This window comes from Mustela nivalis, assembly GCF_964662115.1.
Source record: "Mustela nivalis genome assembly, chromosome: 19".
In the NCBI taxonomy this organism is placed as follows: Eukaryota; Metazoa; Chordata; class Mammalia; order Carnivora; family Mustelidae; genus Mustela; species Mustela nivalis.
In genome coordinates this window covers 27,469,079-27,489,730 of record NC_139038.1, presented here as the reverse complement: position 1 = coordinate 27,489,730, position 20,652 = coordinate 27,469,079, and the positions used below count along the sequence as shown (strand labels likewise).

Genomic DNA, 20,652 nt, shown 5'->3' with positions numbered 1-20,652 from the left:
CATAAAATTTGCTATCAACCATTTTTAGGTATATTGTTCAGTGGCATTAGGTACATTTTTATGTTATGCCACTGTCACCATCATCCAACTTGAGAAGTTTCGGGTCCTACAAAACTGACACTTAGCCCCCATTAACTCCCCACTCCCCTTCCGCCAACCCCTGGCACCCACCGTCTACTTTCTCTATGAACCTGGCTACTTTAAGTAGCCATAGAAGTGACACTACACTGTATTTGTCTTTTTGTGACTAGCTTCCTCACTTAGCACCATGTCCTCAAGATTCACCCATGTTGTCCCTTGTATCAGACTCTCCTTCCTCTTCAAGGCTGAGTAAGACTCCATTATATGTATATGCCACATCTCCATGCTTATCCCTTCACTTGTTGATAGACACCTGAGCTGTATCTGTGTTTTAGCTATTGTGAGTAATGCTACTATGAACAGGGATAGACTTTCAATGATCTATTTGTATATTTGTAGTTTTATAATTTTTGTTAAATTTATAATTATTAATTAGATTATTTTTTTTCTACAAAGACCTTCAAGTAGCCAATACACATTAGAAAGACGCGCAACCTCACTAGCAAATGAGTTAAAGCAATGAGATGTTGATCTTCCCCAATGAGCTTAGCTGAGATGAAAATCATTGGTCATATCCAGTGTTGTCAAAAGTTGTATGGGGTCGGTCGCTGCACATGTCACCCTTACAGATGGAAAACCTTAAAAATCTATGCAAATTGCTTTTTTTTTTAAAGATTTTATTTATTTGAAAGAGAGAGAGTGTGTGAGCACAAATAGGGGGAGGGGCAGAGGGAGAGGGAGAAGGGGCTCCCCACTGAGCCAGGAGCCTGATGCGAGGCTTGATCCCAGGACCCCAAGATCATGACCTAAGCGAGAGTCAGATGCTTCACTGACTGAGCCACCCAGGCACCCCCTGCAATTGCATTTCTAGGAATTTAGCCCAAGGGAATAGACAAGGTCTCACAGATGCACCACAATGTGGGGGACACTGTTATGTGGAACAGTAAACCTGCCATCCATCTCAGGGGTCTTCAGTGATGCCTTAACTGGGACATCCATCCATTAGAATGGGGTAATTCCCCCCAAAATCCACCGTGTGGACTTTCCTTTATGCCAAAATTTCTCCCTTTCCTTTTAACCTACTTACATGTCATAAAATTCCCTCATTTGTAAATGTACATTTCAGCTACTTTTAGCAAATTTACCAAGTTGTGCATCTATCGCTACAATAAAATTTGGAATGTTCCCATCACTCCCAAAAGGGTTCCCTTATGCTGGTCTGCCCTCATTCCAAGCCCAATCCCTGCAGCCACTCATCTACTCTGTCTCTACAGGCTCCCCTTCTATAGACGTTTCATATGAATAGAATCATACCGTAGGTGACCGTGGATCATGCGAAGATACTTATAACTTAGAAATACATCATACTTATGTATAAATAGAATACTCAGGGGGAAAAAAGGAACAAATCTCAAAGGCATTATGCTAAATCAAAGAAGCCAGACTAAAAAGACTCCATTGCTTCACTGATATGTAAGTCTAGAAAAGGCAAAACCATCATGACAAAAAAGCAGATCAATAGAGAGCTGCTGGGACTAGCCCGGGCATAACCACTGAGAGGCACAAAGGAGACTTCGGGGTGATGAAGCGTTCCATATTCTGATTATGGTGGTTACACGACTGTACACATTTGTCAGAAGTGGCTTATACACTTAAAAGCCAGTGAATTTAAAAAAGAAAAAAAAATCAGTGAGCTTTACAGTATGTAGAATATATCTCAATAAAGTGGATGGGAATATTTATAACAGCATCTTTCCTGTAATTTTATGTGTATGTATAGACATTTTTTTTAAAGATTTTATTTATTTATTTGACAGACAGAGATCGGAGGTGGGCAGAGAGAGGAAGGGAAGCAGACTCCCTGCTTAGCAGAGAGCCTGATGTGGGGCTCGATCCCAGGACCCTGGGATCATGACCTGAGCCAAAGGCAGAGGCTTCAACCCACCGAGCCACCCAGGCGCCCCTGTATAGACATTTTTTTTTTTTTTAAGATTTATTTATTTGACAGAGAGAAATCACAAGTAGACAGAGAGGCAGCCAGAGAGAGAGAGAGAGAGGGAAGCAAGCTCCCTGCTGAGCAGAGAGCTCGATGCGGGACCCGATCCCAGGACCCTGAGATCATGACCTGAGCGGAAGGCAGCGGCTTAATCCACTGAGCCACCCAGGCGCCCCTGTATAGACATTTTTAAAGGTCTAGAACACTGGGACGCCTGGCTGGCTCAGTCAGGGGAGCATGTGACCTCTTGACTTTGGGGGTTGTGAGTTTGAGCCCCAGGCTGGGTGTAGAGAGGACTTTTTTTTTTTTTAAAGATTGTTTTTATTTATTTATTTATTTGACAGAGAGAGATCACAAATAGGCAGAGAGGCAGGCAGAGAGAGAGGAGGGGAAGCAGGCTCTCTGCTGAGCATAGAGCCCCATGCGGGGCTCGATCGCAGGACCCTGGGATCATGACCTGAGCCAAAGGCAGAGGCTTTAACTCACTGAGCCACCCAGGTGCCCCTAGGGAGGACTTAAAAAAAAAAAAAAAAAGGACGCTATATGCTAAAATATTCAACTATGGTTCTGTCTGGTCCCATACAGGTGAGTTTGAACATTGGTAAGAAAAATAACTATAAGGGGCACCTGGGTGGCTCAGTTGGTTAAGCATCTGTCTTCAGCTGAGGTCATGATCTCAGGGTCCCAGGACGGAGCCCTGCATCAGGCTCCCTGCTCAGTGGAAACCCATGAGACACGGTAATTAACATAAATTTCAAAGGTCATCCAAGTAGGATGCTGGGCCACCCGGACCTTATTTTGAAAACTGGTAACCTTGAGCGGAGGAGAAGCAAAACATTGATTCTGCCTTCCCGATAACAAATCGTTCCTCAAGGTCACTAAATAATTGGCAGAGAAAAGTCTTCATGTAAAATTTCAAGTCATTAAACGTCCTCTCAGCATGAGGAGCCCCTCTGAAACAGTCTTCATCCTATTGTCTCCATGTGTCTGGGACCGAGATGCTGACACACCCGGCTCTGGATTGGCCAGCTGGCTCCTCCCACCCGCCCCAGGACTCCTCCCCCACCCACTGCTGCTGTGCCCCCCAGGAACTGAGGCGCAGGCTGAGTTAGGATGGACGGCCACCGGGACATACAGTGTGGTTGCTCCCCCTACTTTGGCAGAGAAGAATTCATGACTCCTTTGAATTCACCAATGTAACGCCCGCGCTTGGAACCCACATCCCAGCGAGATGGAGCAGCCCCCCGTCCCGTGAACGGGCAGACAACTCCAGACATGCAGACTTTGCAAGGCAAAATTCAGCCGCTTGTCTCTTTCAGGGGTGAAAATAACAGCAGTCCTGATCTAGTAGCTCATTTTTAAAAAAATATTCATTTATTTGAGAGACAGAGAGAGAGAGAGAGAGTACACAAGCAGGGGGAAGGGCAGGAGAGGGAGAGAATCTCCACCAGGTTCCAACTCCCTGCTGAGTCTGGAGCCCAATTCAGGGCTCGAAAGACCCCAACCTGAGCTGAAATCAAGAGTCGGCCACCAAAACGACTGAGCCACCCAGGTGCCCCCGTAATAGTGCATTTGTTTTAAAGATTTTATTTATTTATTTCACAGACAGAGATCACAAGTAGGCAGAGAGGCAGGCAGAGAGAAAGATGGGGAAGCAGGCTCCCCACTGAGCAGAGAGCCCGATGCAGGGCTCGATCCCAGGACCCTGAGATCATGACCTGAGACAAAGGCAGAGGCTCAACCCACTGAGCCATCCAGGCGCCCCTAAAAGTGCATTTTTAAGAAGGTGGAGAAATGAGTAAATTATTCCCTAACTCTGAATAATCACTTTGTCACTCAAAGAAGCACAATAAGGAACTGCACATGACCTTGAGTTTAACAATCACAATTCCTGCAGTTTTAAACTCTTCTGGGTTTCTTGTGGGACGTTATTCCAGGGGCATCCCTCCCGCAACCTCACTTTTTTTTTTTTTTAAAGATTTTATTTATTTATTTGTCAGAGAGAGAGTGAATGAGAGCGAGCACAGGCAGACAGAGTGGAAGGAAGAGTCAGAGGGAGAAGCAGGCTCCCTGCAGAGCAAGGAGCCCGATGTGGGACTCGATCCCAGGACGCTGGGATCATGACCTGAGCCGAAGGCAGCCGCTTAACCAACTGAGCCACCCAGGCGTCCCACCGCAACCTCACTTTTAATTGTTGTGAAAGAACACTCCTTCTGCTTGGAAGAATTTCAATGAACAAATGTAGAAGGAACAACAAAACTAGAACAGAGCAATTTCGGAAGCCCTAATAAAACAGTGGGCCCTGACAATGACCATCGGTAGTTACTGAAACCATGAGACCCGTGGCTCATGCACATCACTGTGCACCAGCACCCTGACCCTGCCCTGGGGGTGGGGCTGTGAAATCTCAGATCGCTGGGCCCACCCCCAGAGCTCCTGAATCAGCAGGCCTGGGGTGAGCCCCAGGACGTGCATTTCTAAGAAGTTCCTGGGTAATGCTGAGAATGTAGGTCTGGGACCTGCAATTTAGACCCACGGAGTTAGAGAAGTGTCCGGAAAGGTTTATCATGTGTACATCAGGAGGGTGTCACCTAAGTGTGGTCATTAACCTTAATATCACAATAAAGAGTTGATCAGACGCCGGATGGGGAACCATGAAAAGTGCCACCAGCGTCAAGGAAATATTCTTCCAGAAAGAAGGGGGGGGGATGGGGAACCAAAGCTTCACCCTCATTAGGTGAAGGTCTAACACCCAGGAAATGCAAGGCACAGGGAATGCACTAAACATGGGGGACGGTGGGAGGGTGCAACAAAGTCCACAGGTGGGAAGGCATCAGACAAATGATTGCATTCCTTTAACCAAGTACAGAAAAAGGAGAGGAGAGTTTAAACTAGAAGGGGGTTTGAGACCCAGAGAAAAACTGAGGGGCCTCCCGGTTTGATCAGTACCAAAGGGGAGTGGCAGGCCTGGGTGGGGGAGGTGGCCTAGCGGTCTATCTACTTGTGCACACATAGGAACATTTTCACAATGAAAAAGTCCAACAGAGGGGCGCCTGGGTGGCTCAGTGGGTTAAGCCGCTGCCTTCGGCTCAGGTCATGATCTCGGGGTCCTGGGATCGAGTCCCGCATCAGGCTCTCTGCTCGGCAGGGAGCCTGCTTCTTCCTCTCTCTCTCTCTGCCTGCCCCTCTGCCTACTTGTGATCTCTCTCTGTCAAATAAATAAATAAAATCTTAAAAAAAAAAAAAGTCCAACAGAGAAAATAAAAGACAAACATGGAGGCGGGGGGAAGAACCCCTCCTCCCCTAACACGCATATACCAGGGCAAATCAGAAATAAGGGCACATTTCACCTTTCTGAAAAGCCACGCCTTTCACGGGAAGCTTTGCAAAATCGAATGCAGTTGTGAGAAAAAACAAAATTCCAACAACCTGTCCCAAAAACATAGGAGACGATCAAGAAAATCTGAACATCAGCTTAATATCCTTTATATTAGGGAATGTGTTAAAATTTTCAGAGCAACCATGGTACCATGATTTCATCTATTTAGGGTACTTTCCTGGGGCGCCTGGCTGGCTCGGTGGGAGAAGCACATGACTCTTGATCTCGGGGGTCGTGAGTTCGAGCCACACGTGGGGTATGGATAGGACTTTAAGTGAATGAACTTTAAAAAACTATTTAGAGGCCCTTCCTTTCTGAGATAGTCGGAAGTAGTTGTAACTGCCTGACAGGCAGGGGTTGAGGGCTGGGATGCCTACAGATGGGCTACGCTGTTCTGTTTGACATTTTTCTTTAAAGTGAAAGACAGTACTACATAAAATTTGTACAATTCCCATCTATGTGTAAGCAGTATCAGTATCCCACACCATTTCCCGTTTGGCCTGTATGTCATCCCCAGGGTCAAGTTCTCTGTATACCCACAGGGAGTGTTAACACTCACATTCCCCGTCCAGGGGCTGGGTTGAGTGGCTCACATGCAGGACCACCAGGGAACAACAGCACAGCCTTAGGACTGGCTGTTACACTCAGCTCCATCTTACAGATTCGGAAACAGAGGCTCAGAGAGGTGAAGCGATCTGCTTGAGGTCACACAGCAGAGCCAGGTCCTGAGCCCACATCTGATTCCAGAGCCTGTGCCCCTCTGCCTCTCACAAGAGCCGGATGGGCTTGTCTGGAGCTCAACGGAGAATGTGCAGTAAAAGATCTGACCCTTGCAAGGACCTGACACCGTTCCTGGCACATTATCAACATTCAAAATGGGACCCCAGTGAGATGGAGGGAACTTTGGTTCCACACCGCAGCAAGAAAAAAATCTCACGCACACATTTGAATGAAGAAGGGAGACACAAAAAGAATGTACTGTGGGATTCTGTTTATAGGAGGTCCGAAACCAGGCAAAGCTATATCCTACAGTGACAGACATCAGACATCTTAGCCAGAAGAGCAGGACCTTCTTAATCTGTGTGCCGGGGACAGGGACGTGATCATTTTGTGACCATTCATTCCACTACGTGCCCAAATGATGAGTACTTTTCTGATACAAAGTACACACTTCCATGAAAAATTGTGGTTTCCTTTATTTTTTTCTTCATCTTCGCAAGGAAATACACATAAAATTGACCATCTTCACCTACCAAGGGCATAGTTCAAGTGACAACTAAAAGGGCTCTTTCCCATGGCGAGGTAGGTCAACCGCCTTACAAGTTAGAAAAACAGCAAACATAATACAACAGAAAAACCAAAGGACATAGGAATCCCCATCACCAGAAACCCTGTCTCGTCCAGGACTCAGAAACCCAAACAAGATCAAGTGCAGAGAGTCTGTCTCTAGCCAAAAAAGGAGAGAGAAAAGCGGGCTCACTTCTCAGGGCTTTGATGCTTCCGGCCGTTACGAAGTGTGACATCTGCTTTGGTCAAAGCAAAGAGAAGCCTGGCTTCACCCTGGAATAGCATTTCCCAGAGTGTGTTCCTTGGAACCCTAATCCCTTGAAATAGTAGAGGTGGGGGTTGGGTGGGATTCAGGGAAGTTGAGATACTCTTCCAAAAAAAAAAAAAAAAATTCTGTGGTTAAAGCCACTTGAAAAGTGCTACTCCCCACCCCCCTCCTCCCACTCCCCCAAGCTCCCACCCCCTCCACCTCTGCCATAGAGAGACCACGTATCAGAATATCCAAGAGGTTAATAGGTCCTGACTCCCAAAAACGATATTATGCCTTTGGACCCAGGGCTCCCCAAAACATTTGGCCACAGACCTCTTTTCCCACCAAACACGGATGAAATCCTACAGATTTGCCCTTGAGAAAATTCAGTGAGCCTAACAAACTGATAATACTATGAGTACTCACAGCTGCTAAATCTTTATTAGGTACCTGGTATCATCTCATTTAATCCCCTCATAAGCACCAAGATACACCATTAACTCTGGCTTACAGACGAGGAAATGGGCACAGAGAGGCTGTTACTTGCCCATCGTGGCACAGCCAGCTACAGTGGATCCTGAATAAAAGTGTATTTCCAAGATGATCTCTTCTGCTCTGTTCGCCTTCTTTGAAACAGGCAGAACACTTGAGGGCTCTGGGAAATACAGGCGTGCCTGAGAAAGGTCCCCGATCCGTGTCGAAGGCTCCGGGTAGTCGGCTTCATCGTTAAAAGGATATGCCTCAGCATGTAGCCAGAGCCTTGTGTCTACAACATTTGGGATCCTGGCTCCTCAGCACAAAGTGTCACGTCAGGCATTAGGGGAGGAGACACAGGGAGGAATAAAAAGCAGCTGGCAGGGTGCCTGGGTGGCTCAGTGGGTTAAGCCTCTGCCTTCGGCTCAGGTCATGATCTCAGGGTCCTGGGATCAAGCCCCACATAGGGCTCTCTGCTCAACAGGAAGCCTATTTCCCCCTCTCTCTCTGCCTGCTTCTGCTACTTATGATCTCTATCAAATAAATAAATAAAATCTTAAAAAAAAAAAAAAAAGGCAGCTGGCAAAATCAGAGGAGTGGTCAGGGAGCAGGATCCCAGCAAGAGGGTTCTCCTCGTGCTGCATGGAAACAAAACCTGGTCTCCTGCTCCTGGCCGCAGCCCTTCATTTCAAGCAGGGGTTTTCAACCTCAGCGCTGGGGGCATTGGGCATTGATCATTCTTTGGTGGGGGATGGGGCTGTCTTTGTGCATTAGAGGACGTTCTCAGCATCCTTGTTCTCTACCTGCTACAGACCAGCAGCCCCTCCTCCTACCCGCTGTGGCAGCCAAAAGGCCTCTAGACATCGCCAGATGCTCGAAACTGTCCCCAGTGCGAATCACCGCTCAAGAGCAAACACAGGGGTTCTCTTAGGAAGACAAGGAAAGCTGAGGACCGTCGCTCCATCATCCACACCAGCTTGGAAGGCCAAGTGCAGAAGGTCACACAGGTGAAATGAAGACATGAGTCAGACAAGAGACAGACTCGCCGAGAGCTGAGCCTCCAGGAGATTCCTCCGTCCCCCACCGTCCCCTCCTCCCACGCTCTGCATCGGCTTCCGGGTCAGAAAGGTCACCCAGGGTAGTGCTGCGGAAGACTGATGGACCCTTAGTTGGGTTCATTTGTCAAGGGCTGCTCTCAAGCCTTTCGAGAAGAACAAAGGACTCTCGTGCTCTGCGTCAGCAACATCCAGCACAGCTGAGTGTGTCCAGCGTGGACACAGCCCCAACTTCCTTGCCAGCCTCACACAGTTTCATTCTCTGAGCTCCAGCAAGCTGTCGGCTAGCCTCTGCGACACCACCAGGTTACAAGTCCCAGTTCTGCTACGCATTCGCTGGGTGACTCTGGGCAAGTCCCCCTGCCTCTCTGAGCCTTGCCTTTTTCATGTGGGGGAAGGGGGAAGAGGAGGCTGGCCTGACACTCACATTTTATGATATCCGTGGATTCCAACGGGTTGAAATTGGACCCATGAAGACTGTCCAGGGGCTCTCTTGTGTTCTCATGTCGGCTTTATTTTCCCCAGGGGAACGCGGGGGTAAAAGATCTTGCCCTTTCTGTTTCCGCACCAATGAAAAAGGAGTAAAATACCCCAGGGCCCAAATCGTATAGGATTTGCACCTCACCACGCCTGCTTAACAGCTTCCCTGAAGATTTCATTGCCCAGCCGCGGCTCGGGAGCTGGGACCAGAGACACAAACCTAAATGTCCCCGGGGCCAGAGGGGCAATGTAGAGTGACCCAGGCTCCAGGTGGCTGAGCTCCTTCACTCCAGGTGGGGTCACCTGGTGAGAATGTGGCCCTGCACGGCCAGATGGCCAACAGACCCACAAGTCTGAGTTTAGGTACGAAAGCGCCATCCCCTCAAGTTAAAACAAACGCTGCCCCTTTCACACAGACAAAACAATGTCCTCCGAGTCCATCTAGGACATAAGCCACCTGACGGAAGGACCTCTGCATCAGAGCAATGAGGTCTGGCTCAGGTGTGAGAGGAGCTGGCAAGTAGGAGCAAAAGGAAGTAGAAGTGGGACCAGGCTCCCTCAACACACCAGTGTTCCCAGCCTCAAGCTATCCCCACAAACTGGGCTCTACCTCTGTTACTAATAATAGCCACCATCATTACTGGGCCCCTTCTTTTCATGGGGTATGGGGTTGGGCCATCTATTACTATTATTATTAATTTTTTAAGAAGTTTTAAAAAAAATTTTCTTTATTTGACAGAGAGAGAGAGAGAGCGCCCAGCAGAGGGAGCAGGAGAGGGAGCAGCAGACTCCCCACTGAGCAGGGAGCCCTACACAAGGCTCCATCCCCCCAAAGGCAGCCGCTTCACCAAGTGAGCCGCCCAGGCACCCTGGGGTGGGGCCTTTATTAAATACACCAGCTCACAGTGTGTCCTAAGTGTCCGGCAAGGTAAGCATCATTTATTATTCCTTTAATATTACAGAGTTCCTGGAAAGTCAACTACATTAAAGGTCTTCACTGGTAAAAGCTGGAGCCAGGATTTAAATCCGGATCTGCCTGACACGCAATCTACTCTTAGCAGAAAAGCTCCTCCTTGCGCCTGGCCTGGCCCTTGCGCCTGGCCTGGCCCCCACGCCAGGGGGGTCCCAAGGCAACCCGGCCTCACCGTAACAGAAAAAAGATGGGCAATGAAACTATCAGCTCTGTCTTGCTTTCAACATCTAACTCATTTAGATACTGTGTTTAAAGTCACTCCGAAGGAAGTGTTTTAGTTCAGAGAGCAAACTCCTTTTTCTCCCCTAGGGAGAGAAACGGAGTGAGCAGGAGACATCGTAGCTCCTATGCAGAACAGTTTTGGGATAGAGAGAACCGGTCATTTCTGGCCCTAACAGCCCCATTGTACTTTGTAGCTTACAGTCCTGGCATAACGCAGCTTACAGTAAATGGACAGTCTCAAATGGGACAGACATTTCTCAGTATCTATCTATTTTAAATGTGCCTGCCGGAGCGCCCGGATGGCTTGGCCACTGAAGCATCCGGCTCTTGATTTCGGCTTCAGGTCACGATCTCAGGGTCGTGAGATCGAGCCCGGTGTTGGGCTCAGCGCTGGGCATAGAGCCTACTTAAGATTCTCTCTTCCTTCCCCTCATCCTCTCCCCTGCCCTCTCCTTCTGTCCTGCTGCCCCTCTCCCACCACACTCGCTCTCTCGCGCTCTCTCTCAAAAAAATAAAAATAAATGTGCATACCCTTTGACTGAGCCATTGAATTGCTGGGAATTTATCTGATAAACTCATGTAATTAGACAAAAATAGATACAAGGATGGTCCCTGAAGCACTCTTCAGAGAAGGGATGGCAAGCAGCTGGTCATGTTTCCATCAGGGCTTGTTTCCGTAAGAAGCTAGACTTTCAAACAATAGAGTATTACGCAGCTGATTTTTTAAAATGCCAAAACAGGCTAATACAGAAAGAGGCAGGAGATCTACGATTAACTGAAAAAAAAAAAGGTCTAATTTCCAGAATGCCAATATTTGTGTAACAAAAGGAAATTTGAGATAGAAAGGTTCTCAAAAGATCTAGGAGAATACACTAACCTTGATCACTTCAGGGGATGAGAAGGGCGTTCGACCTGGAGCCTGGGGCATGGCAATCGCCACCCCAGAGGTCTCAAAGGTTGACCCTTTTGAGATTCTGTATCATCTGCTGCAGACTTTGCTGGTCCGGTGGCGTTAAGGAAGGAATGGGCAGTGGCAAGTTCAAGGCTGTGTGAGTGAGCAAGGGGCAGGTCCTGCTGCCCTTTCCTGGGGACTTTTGATGAGGGCTTTTCCTTCCAAGCTGCTTATTAACTGACTCAAATCCAAGGTAAGAACAACAGGCACTCTTACAAAATTTCCTTCAAATCCTTACGTGGCCTTCTTCAGACTCAGCCTTTCCTCTGATGTGTGGCCATGGTTAAACTCTTTACAGGTCAGGGGTGGAGGGCAGAGACCCCGGGGAGCAAAAGAACCCTTATAAAAGTCAGACAGGGTTTCGTTCACAGGAGAGCGCCTCAAGGAGGCCATCTCGACCCTACACAAATCACAAATAGGGGCACCTGGGTGGCTCAGTGGGTTAAAGCCTCTGCCTTCAGCTCAGGTCATGATCTCAGGGTCCTGGGATCGAGCGGGTTCTCTGCTCAGCAGGGAGCCTGCTTCCTCCTCTCTCTCTCTGCCTGCCTCTCTGCCTGCTTGTGATGTCTGTCGAATAAATAAATAAATAATCTTTTTTAAAAAAATCACGAATGGGCCAAGAGCACTGGAATGTGCGATGTTCATGGCACAGTTGAGGAAGTGTGGCCATATTGAAGCAGAAGATTCTAGCAAACCACCTTTGGGGCAAACAGGATTTAGGGAGACATGATCCAAAAGGAAAATCAGGGACAAGTTTCTCCTTTACAGAAAGGCCACAGCCGAGACAGGCATTCTGGTTCTGCCAAGTACCAGCTCTCCCACATTAAGCAAAACCCTTAAGGTCTCTGGTCAGGTGCGTTATAAGTAACTGTCCACTGAAGTTGACCAGGGACCAGGCACTATGTTAAAGCCTTTATTGGCATTATTCCACTTAATCCTCCCAACAGGGTAATCCCTTGGGCTCTAGAGTTAGAAAGGCCTAGATCTGCAGAATCTGTTCCTGCTCATCAGTCAGGCAAGCTATCTGGAGCAAGTTATTCAAAACACGAAAGTAAAAAGGGGCCAATAATAATGTCTCCTCCAAAGGGTTGTTGTAAATGCCAGTGAAGAGCTTAGCAGGTCGGCTGGCAAAAGTGCTCATTAGCTCTCCCCCCACCCCATTTTTCAGATGGGAAAACTGAGGTTTGCCAACGCGGGTGATTTCTAAATTTGCTCGTGACATTCTAGGATTCCAGGGGATTTAATACTGGACTTGGCTTTCCAGAAAAATCTGATGCCTATCTGATTTCAGAATTACATGGTTGTGCCTACAACAGAAAACCCACCTGTTTGGATCCGATGTTCTGCAGAAAGAAGAGACACGTTGCGCGTCCTCCCCCCCCGCCCCCCCCGCCAGAATAAAAATAACATTTTCAGGAAAGGTCATGTGAACACACAGCGAGAAGGCACCCTTCTTCAAACCAAGAATGGAATCGGCCGGTGCCTTGACATTGGACATCACAGCCTCCAGAGCTGGTCCTCTTTCCCCTTCCTTAAGATGACAGGTCCTCATCTGGCTAAGTGATTTAGTCAATGACGAGAGCCAGAGGCTGAGAAGGGGACTCAGGTCATCGGCAATTGATGAACAAGCAGGATTCTGAAGAGCTGGTTTGGCCAAGTCTTCTAGAGCCAGAGCTCCGGGAAGAGGGAAGGGCAGATGAGACAGTGCCAGAGGTAGACGGGGAGAAGGGGACAGAGGGGGACCTGCGTGTGAATGAAGGGACCGGACTGTGGAGTGTTAGAGGAATTCATCAACGCACTGGACAGGACGCCTCGTAGACTTTGTGAAGCCTTGGCGTTATTAACCCCCCGTGCAACAGAGTCTCACAAAGGTCATTAATTTTTTACAGAACAGAAATTCTGTTTTCTATTCCCACCTTGGAAAGCAGTAGCTGAAGAAACGTAAGTGCCCCCCCCCAAAAAAGTTCCTTAAATAAATAAAACCTGTAAATAAGAGAGGAGCAGGCAAAAGTCTTCCCTCTTCTGTCCCCAAGGCCTCCTTCTCCAGGCTCCCCAACTTGTTCCCAAATGGGAAGAACAGGAGCCAAGAAATCCCCAGAGTCTCGACCAACAAAGCTGCCATAGAACGCTAATTTGCAAGCGAGCTGGGGATGGCCTCGTGGAAAACACTACCATACATGGGCATGTTTGCCTCAATCTCGGCCCCTGGACAGAAAAGTAATGATAACAAACCCATAACAAATACCTTGTACGGAATAACACGTCTATTTCAGATGCGAAAATAAAAAAACACGGTGTGTACCAGGCGAGCCCTAGAAGCTTCTTGTGGGAAGCCCAGCTGGTTCATGGGTTGGACCCTCGGGATGGCAGCCCGGACAGCCCACCACCCCCACCCCTGGGGGGGGGGGGGGACAAATAACACATTTTATTTTAAATTTACAAAAGGCCCATTTGTTTTCTTCAAAGAGAAGATGATAAAACCTTGCCTTCCTGGAAGCAGCTGGTCGCCCCTAGAAACCTAACTGCAAAAAGGGTTTTCGTAAAGACAAAAGATGGTGGGTTCAAGGCTATGGCTTTGGCATCAGACATACCCAGGAACAGGCTCCACCGCTTACAAGCTGTGTGACGCCGGACAAGTTACTGAACCTCTCTGAGTCCCAGCTGTCTTTTTACGAAATGGGCATCATGAGCCTCCTTTAAAAGATTGTCGCGGTGATTCAGGAGCTAAATTACATCAAACATGGCTACAGTGCCTGGTACATAGGTATCCCACCAGGCTGGGTGGCTATCTCCCTCGAAACGCTCGGAAGAAAGAATTCCTTCCACAGAGATTCAACATCCTCTGTCACACACTGCCATCCATCTAATGCCTTTCAGTCCAGCATCTTTAAGAAAACAAAACCCATCCAGAAAGACCAAAGAAAACACAACTATGCACGTTGGCTGACTCACGGTCTGCCCACGTTCCCTTTGCCAAACCCTGGCCACTTTGCAATTTTATCAATCAGAATTTTATCGATCGGTTCTTAATACTGGAACTAAACACTCTGTCTTGGGTTTCTAAATACTTTCTCTGACTTCTTGATCAGCGTGGCTTTGAATGGTGCCTTTCCTCAAGCAGCAAAATCCCCACCAGCTCTCTGCGCAGGGAGGAAACTGCAACAGGTGCGCCCACTTTGTGGGACATTAAGAGCAACATTTGTATCAGCTGCTCTGCAGACCATCCCAGAACTTTCTTACTGAATCCACCTGTGGGTCATGGATGCAAATTGAAGCTCTGGCATCTGTCTGGGTATTTGAAGCCCCTGGGATTAGCCTGGATAAGACTTTTTTTTTTTTTTTTTTTACTTTGGAGTGAGGGGGTCTGGAAGAAAACTGGGCTGTAAGAAATACATTGGATCATAACCAGCCCTACCTCTCCAGGGATATCAACAAGCACATCCTTTAAATGGTGAAAAACACTCCTCTTTCTGCAGAGCAACTGCCCATGTGTTTTTGACTCATTTAACACATTCTCAACAGAACTAGCCTTGCTTCCGAATACACCTGGAGCATTACTTTGCACACCTCTGTGCTTGGAAGCGACTTTTCAGTGAAGTTCATTTGCGTTTTATCTGTGCCTAAAATCAAAGTTAGAAGCTTAGGAAGTTGGTCCTCTGAGGCTGTAAGGGGTCACATCTCCCAGATTTGCCTTTTAAGAACAGTATAGGACGCCTCTTTTTTTTTTTTTTTTTTTTTAAGTATTTTGTTTTTGTTTTTTTGTTTCTGGAGATTCAAGTGTAACTGGAGGTGGGCCTGGGCATTTGTCTTTAGAAAGGACCCCCAAGGAGGTATTTATCATTGACAACCTTGGGAGATGCTGGTTTGAGGAAAACCTAGGCTGGCTGGGGCAGAGAAATGAACATTGGGAATCCCTCCTTCCTCCCCATAGTCCTGAAGAGGACGACAACCAAAACACCTCGCGGCTCCCCAGCCCTTGTAGGATGGATGCCCCGTGGGACCCTCAAACCCCCTACCCCATTGACCCACCCCCACCCCAGGACCACCCTACTTACAGATCTCCCAACTGGGGGGACAGCGGAGAAGAAACTGGGTGGAGAGCTCAGATCTGGCACACCTCCCAGGCAGGGGAGTCCAAATCTCCCGGTTGGCCCGGGACGCCTCTCTTTATAGACCCGGAGCTGCCCGCGGGAGGGAGAGGGGAGGCGGCCCGGGGGCAGTGGGAGGGAGGGTCCCATGCTGCTCCCTCCGCAGCGCCCCCTGCAGGGCCCGGGAAGAGCGGCTTCAGTGCGGGCCCTAGGGCGCACCTGCGGCTGCGCGGGGAGAGGGGCGCACGCGGAGCGGGAGCGCAGGGGGCTGCGGAGCTCGCGGCTGAAGGCTTCGGGGCAGGTGTCTCACCCGCCTTCCCTGCTCTGGGACAGTCACCGAGACTCTGATTCCCAGAGGAAGGGGGCGAGCGGCCAGCGTCTACAGGGGATGCTTGAGAATGGCTTGGCCCGGTCAGGAGCACGGCGCGGATTTTAACCGCTTCCTCCCCACGGAGCGGGTGGGCGGGGGGGTTGTGAATTGCCACCTCGCCGCCCGGCTCCTGATTTTATTTGGGTCCCACTGGCTGGATACGGGGTTGGCCGTGCTGCGTGAAGCGTAAAGAAAGGGGATTTTTTGAACTTTGCAAAGTGCGAGGCAGGAGCCCCCGAATGCTGGGAATTGTTCGAGAAAGGGAACTTTTTATTTTTCCCAATTTGCCATCCCCACCTCCACCCACAAGCAAAAGATGAAAATAAAAAGAAAAGAAGAAACAACAACAAAAAAAACCCGCTGCTGTGATTTCAGGCCTCCATGGGCCTTTCGCTGAGGGCCTGACCTCGGGCAAGTCATTTCCTTGCTCTGAGCCTTAGTGTCCGCAGCTAAAAAAAAAAAAAAAAAAAAAAGTACGGATGCGTGTGTTGGGGAGGGTACATTTATGTAATTTGCGTGGTGCATGTCAGGATCCAAATAAAATGGGTTGGGACCCCGCCCTTGCAAGTCCCCAAACTTTCCTCCCCCGCCCACAAAATTCTTGCAAATGAAGAAGCTGCTTAAAACTTGACTTAAAGCTTAGCACTCCTCTCTCCCCTCCTCCCCCGGCATTTGTCTGTCTTATTTGTCTGTCTGTCTGTCTCTCTCTCCCGTATGTCTGACTCAAATCCATCATGCTTTCTGTCTTGCGGCCACTCTGTATGTCACTGTGTCCATCACTGTCTCTCTCTGTCTCTCTCTTTGTCGTAAGTGTCCCTCTGTCTCTGGCACCTGTGTCTCTCCCGCACGTCTCCCTCCGTCTCTGGCCCTTGCCTCTGGCTCCCGATCTCCGGCTGGCTCTCTCCCTGGCTCTCGGTCTTCTCCCTGGTCTCCGCTGCCCGCACGCACACAGGCCATAAAAGGAAGCCCAGGCGGTGGGCTGGCCCCGCGCCAGGCCGGGGACCCGCGCACCCCGCTCCCCGCCCCGCACGGGCTCCGGCTTCCCGGGCCGGTCCTCCCTCCCGGGGCGCGGCAGGGGGCGCAGGGCGGGCGACAACCCAAAAAGGGCAGGCGCGGGCTCCTTCCTGCAGGAATTCCCAGCGCCGCATACCAGCCCGGGGCTGCCCGCTCCCCCTGACTAAATATGGTGCGGAGCGGCCTCCCGGCGCGGCGGGCGCGGGGGAGGGGGCCCTGCCTCCCACGGCCGCGACAGCGCCGCGCGGGGACAGCCCCTCAGGCCCACGCGAGCTCCAGCTACTCCCGGTGGCCAGAGGGTTTGGGGTGAGGGTCAGAGGCCGTGGGAAGACCCTTGCCAGGCTCTGTGCCCTTGGTCCCCAACCCCTCCCCTAGTAACCAGATCAGATTAGGTGGAGGGGGGGCGTGGGCCTGTGTTAATACCCCCATTTTGCAGGTGAGAAAACTGAGTCCTAGAGGTGTGCAGAGATTTGTCCAGGCTCTCGCTGGGACTGGAGCCCATCACTGCCAGGATTTACTTCCAAAGAGTTGTTAAAGGGAAATGCTTTCTCGGGCTGAATCCTCTACGGTTGGTGGCCAGTGCAGCTTTCTAGCCGTTCTACCACAGGCCAGTCCTTAAAGGCTCCGTGACTCAGTTTCCCTACCTGAATGTTTGTAAACAGTCGTTGAGATGATCCATGTAAAATGAACATATGGTTCTGTTATCTGGTAGTTGTTATTATTCTCAACAAACTTGAAACCCAGTAGGTTGGCCCAGGCCTTGGGGTGTGTGACGGCGAGTGAGAGCCTGTCCCTCCTGCAGGGTCCCCACCGCAGGGCTCAGCGTCTCAGACCCTCTTGATCACTTCCTCATGCTTCCAACGTCAGGCTCTCCTGCTTTCTCACCCTTGAAAATACGCAAGTGCCCTAAATCAGATCTGCCAGAGTTCAGCTGACTGCACAGCGTGGGGTGAAGATCTTCAGAAAATGATGGATAAGCTGCTTCTCCACGTGCCTTTTACTGTCTACACTGTAAAAGGAGTGGAAATTGCCCCTGCTGGTATGGACAGGGTGCGGAGCGGAGGGTGTGATGGAAAGGGAAGAGTGAAGTTGACCACCACCTTCCTGTCCTGGAACGAACCCAGAGCAGCCTGTCACAGTTGAACTTGCTGGCCTCAAAGAGAGAGCTGGCATCTTTACTGGAGACCTTAACACTGGTACTTCAAAGGGGTTTTGCATTTGATTCCTTAAAGAATTTGTTGGTAAATTTTAAAAGAGAATCCCTATAAGCAATTATTAATAAATGGAGGGCTTATTAAACAACAACAACACTGAATTTTTCTGCATTCTCTCTCCTCTTCCTTGTAACAACCCTAGGAAGCAAGTACTTAAAAAAAAATTTTTTTTTCCCCATTCTGCTGTCAACAAACCAGGCTGGTGAACTAAGTGACAAGCCAATTAAGTAACAGGCTGGTGAATTAAGTAACTAGCATAGCTAATTAGTGCTGGAGTAGGAATACCAACTCCCCATGTCTGATCGAGTCCATGTTAAGTAGATGGGAAGTTACGCTTGATCTTTGAGGCAACAGGCCAGAAGTCACAGGACAGTTGGTGTACTGAGACTCCGTCTTCTCGAAGAGGAAAGCAGATGGATAGAATCTGCTTACTCTTACTACCTTACTGGGTTGTTAAATATGACAATGCATGTGAAGGCCTTATATAAGGTATTTCATACCTTCCTGGTACATTCTACGCATGTTCAGGGACAGTATGTGTACATAACAGTCATTCATTAAATATCTGTCCAATGCAGAAGCTCAGATGTTTGAATCTTCAAAAGCACATTGTTATAATGATGAAGTCAAATGCCTGTTTTATTTCTCATGGCTCAAAACGCCAGTTATTTTAAGATCAAGGGGGGAAAGCATACTTTAAAAAAAAAGTGTTACTTCAAGAGCTGTCCAGTAAATTTCCTGGGCTTGTCTTCTTTGTGGGGTGCTGTGTAATGGGAGTTTCCATGAACTCATGAAACAAGACAGCAGAGGGGAAATTTCTCGCTTGGAGTCTTTCCCTCTTTATCGAATAGCTTTGTATTTGCTATTGGTTTCAAAAAGCTCCAAAATGTGATTCCCTCCAGTTTTTAATAATATCAGAGATTGGATCCAAAGATGATTTACTCCTGCATGTACTTCACAATCTCATTATTTAAAAGTGTGCCAGCACTCAAGTTCTCCAGCCCAAGAGTGGCACAGCACTGTGCCTTCTTGTGAATGGACATCATTCCTGGCCACAAGCCCAGCTCGCCTCGATCTCTTGCACAAAGCCCCTTCTGTTTCACTCGTGTTGGCTGCACACTTCTCCAGGACAAGACTGCATGGGCAGACAGACCTGCAATGCTCTCTCCGCCATCACTTTCTGATTCTGGTGTCTTGGTAACTCCAGATTCTCTACCCTCCATTAGGAAGGGTCCTGAAGGGCGCCTGAGTGGTTCAGCGGGCTAAGCCTCTGCCTTTGGCTTGGGTCATGATCTCAGTTCAGGGTCCTGGGATCTACCTGCATCAGGCTCTCTGCTCAGCAGGGAGCCTGCTTCCCCCCTCCCTCTCTGCCTATCTCTCTGCCTACTTATGATCTCTGTCTGTCAAATAAATAAATTAAAAAATATATATATATATATATATATATATGGAAGGGTGGGTCCTAAAATTCTCAAAGTAGTTCTACGGTGTTTTACAAAACAAAATATGTTCTTCACATATGAACCAGCAAATCATACTCCTTAGGATTTACCCAAATGAGTTAAAAGACTGAGTCCATGCTGAAGCCTGCACTTGGGATGTTTAAAGCAGCTCTATCCATAATTGTCAAACCTTGGGAGCAACCAAGCAGCTATTCAGCAGTGAAAGGACAATCTGATACACTAAGGTGGTGGAATATTCTTTGGTGCTGAAACAAACGAGCTTTCGAGCCATGAAAGCTCGATCTTAGGTGCATATTACCAAGGGAAAGAAACCGGTCTGGAGAGACCACATCCTGTAGGATTCCAACTATATAACGTTCTGGGAAAGGCAGTTAGTTACAAGATCTATGGTTGCCAGGGGTTGGGGGGCTGGAGGGATAAACGGAGAGAACTCAGGGATTTTAGGGCAGTGAAAATACTGCGTGGTACTAGAATGGTGGATAGCTGTCATCACTCATTTGTTCAGATGCACAGAACGAACAGCACCCAAAATGAACGCTGATGTGAACTATGGACTGTGATAATGTGTCCGCACAGGTCCACCCATTGGAACAAATGTGACGCTCCCTGCAGGGGTAGGGGTGTGGGGGCAGGAGTGACATGAGTGAGGGGAGTGGATATGAGGTATATAGAAACTCTCTATATATTATACTCAACTTTGCTGTGAACCTGAGCTTACTCTCAAAAGTAAAGTCTATTTTGGGGGGATGCCTGGGTGGCTCAGTCAGTTAAGCGTCTGCCTTCAAATAGGATCATGATCCCAAGGTCCTGGATTGAGCCTGCAGTAGGGCTCCCTGCTCAGCAGGGAGTCTGCTTCTCCCTCTGCCTTTTCCTTGCTCGCGTTCTCTCTCTCTCAAAATCTTAAAAAAAGGTCAATTTTTCGTAAAAAGGTAGTTTCATCTTTCATTAAAAAAAAAAAAAAAAGTGAACAAAGACCACACAACCCTTGCAGAATGGTTAACGAAAGTCAAATCCCAAGTGGCTGGGAAGCATTGTCTCAAATGCCTTTAAAGGCATGTTCTCACAATGTTAATCCTTCATGTACACTTGGCTTTAGGTTAAAAGAACACATCAAGTCTTATATAATCATACAGACATGTGAGTCATACAACTGCGTTCTTGCACATCATTATAAAGCTATCAGTTTACTCTGTGCAAACATATATGCTAAGCTAAATTTATCATCTTCAAACGCCCCCTCTGCTCCTGCTGGGTTTGTGGACTGCCCAAGTTTTGTTATTTCCACTTTTCCTAAACCTCTCTTCAGTCCCAATTCCCGTCCTATTTTTCTGTATATCCACGTCTCCTCCTAAAG

The 20,652-nt window shown here is 48.5% G+C and overlaps 2 protein-coding genes across 4 annotated transcripts in view; one reads left to right on the top strand and one right to left on the bottom strand.

The window, feature by feature from the left end:
• MYH11 (myosin heavy chain 11) overlaps positions 1 to 15,312 on the bottom strand; it is a 111,581-nt gene extending 96,269 nt beyond the window's left edge. For 2 of the 3 annotated variants that reach the window (XM_082714962.1, XM_082714961.1), the window contains exon 1: positions 15,205 to 15,312. The gene's annotated coding sequence lies outside the window, so the exon portion shown is untranslated. The remainder of the gene's footprint in view (positions 1 to 15,204) is intronic. The other variant, XM_082714963.1, reaches the window with a different exon arrangement.
• Positions 1 to 20,652, top strand: part of ABCC1 (ATP binding cassette subfamily C member 1 (ABCC1 blood group)) — a 318,947-nt gene that overhangs the window by 117,218 nt on the left and 181,077 nt on the right. The gene's annotated exons all lie outside the window — the stretch shown is intronic.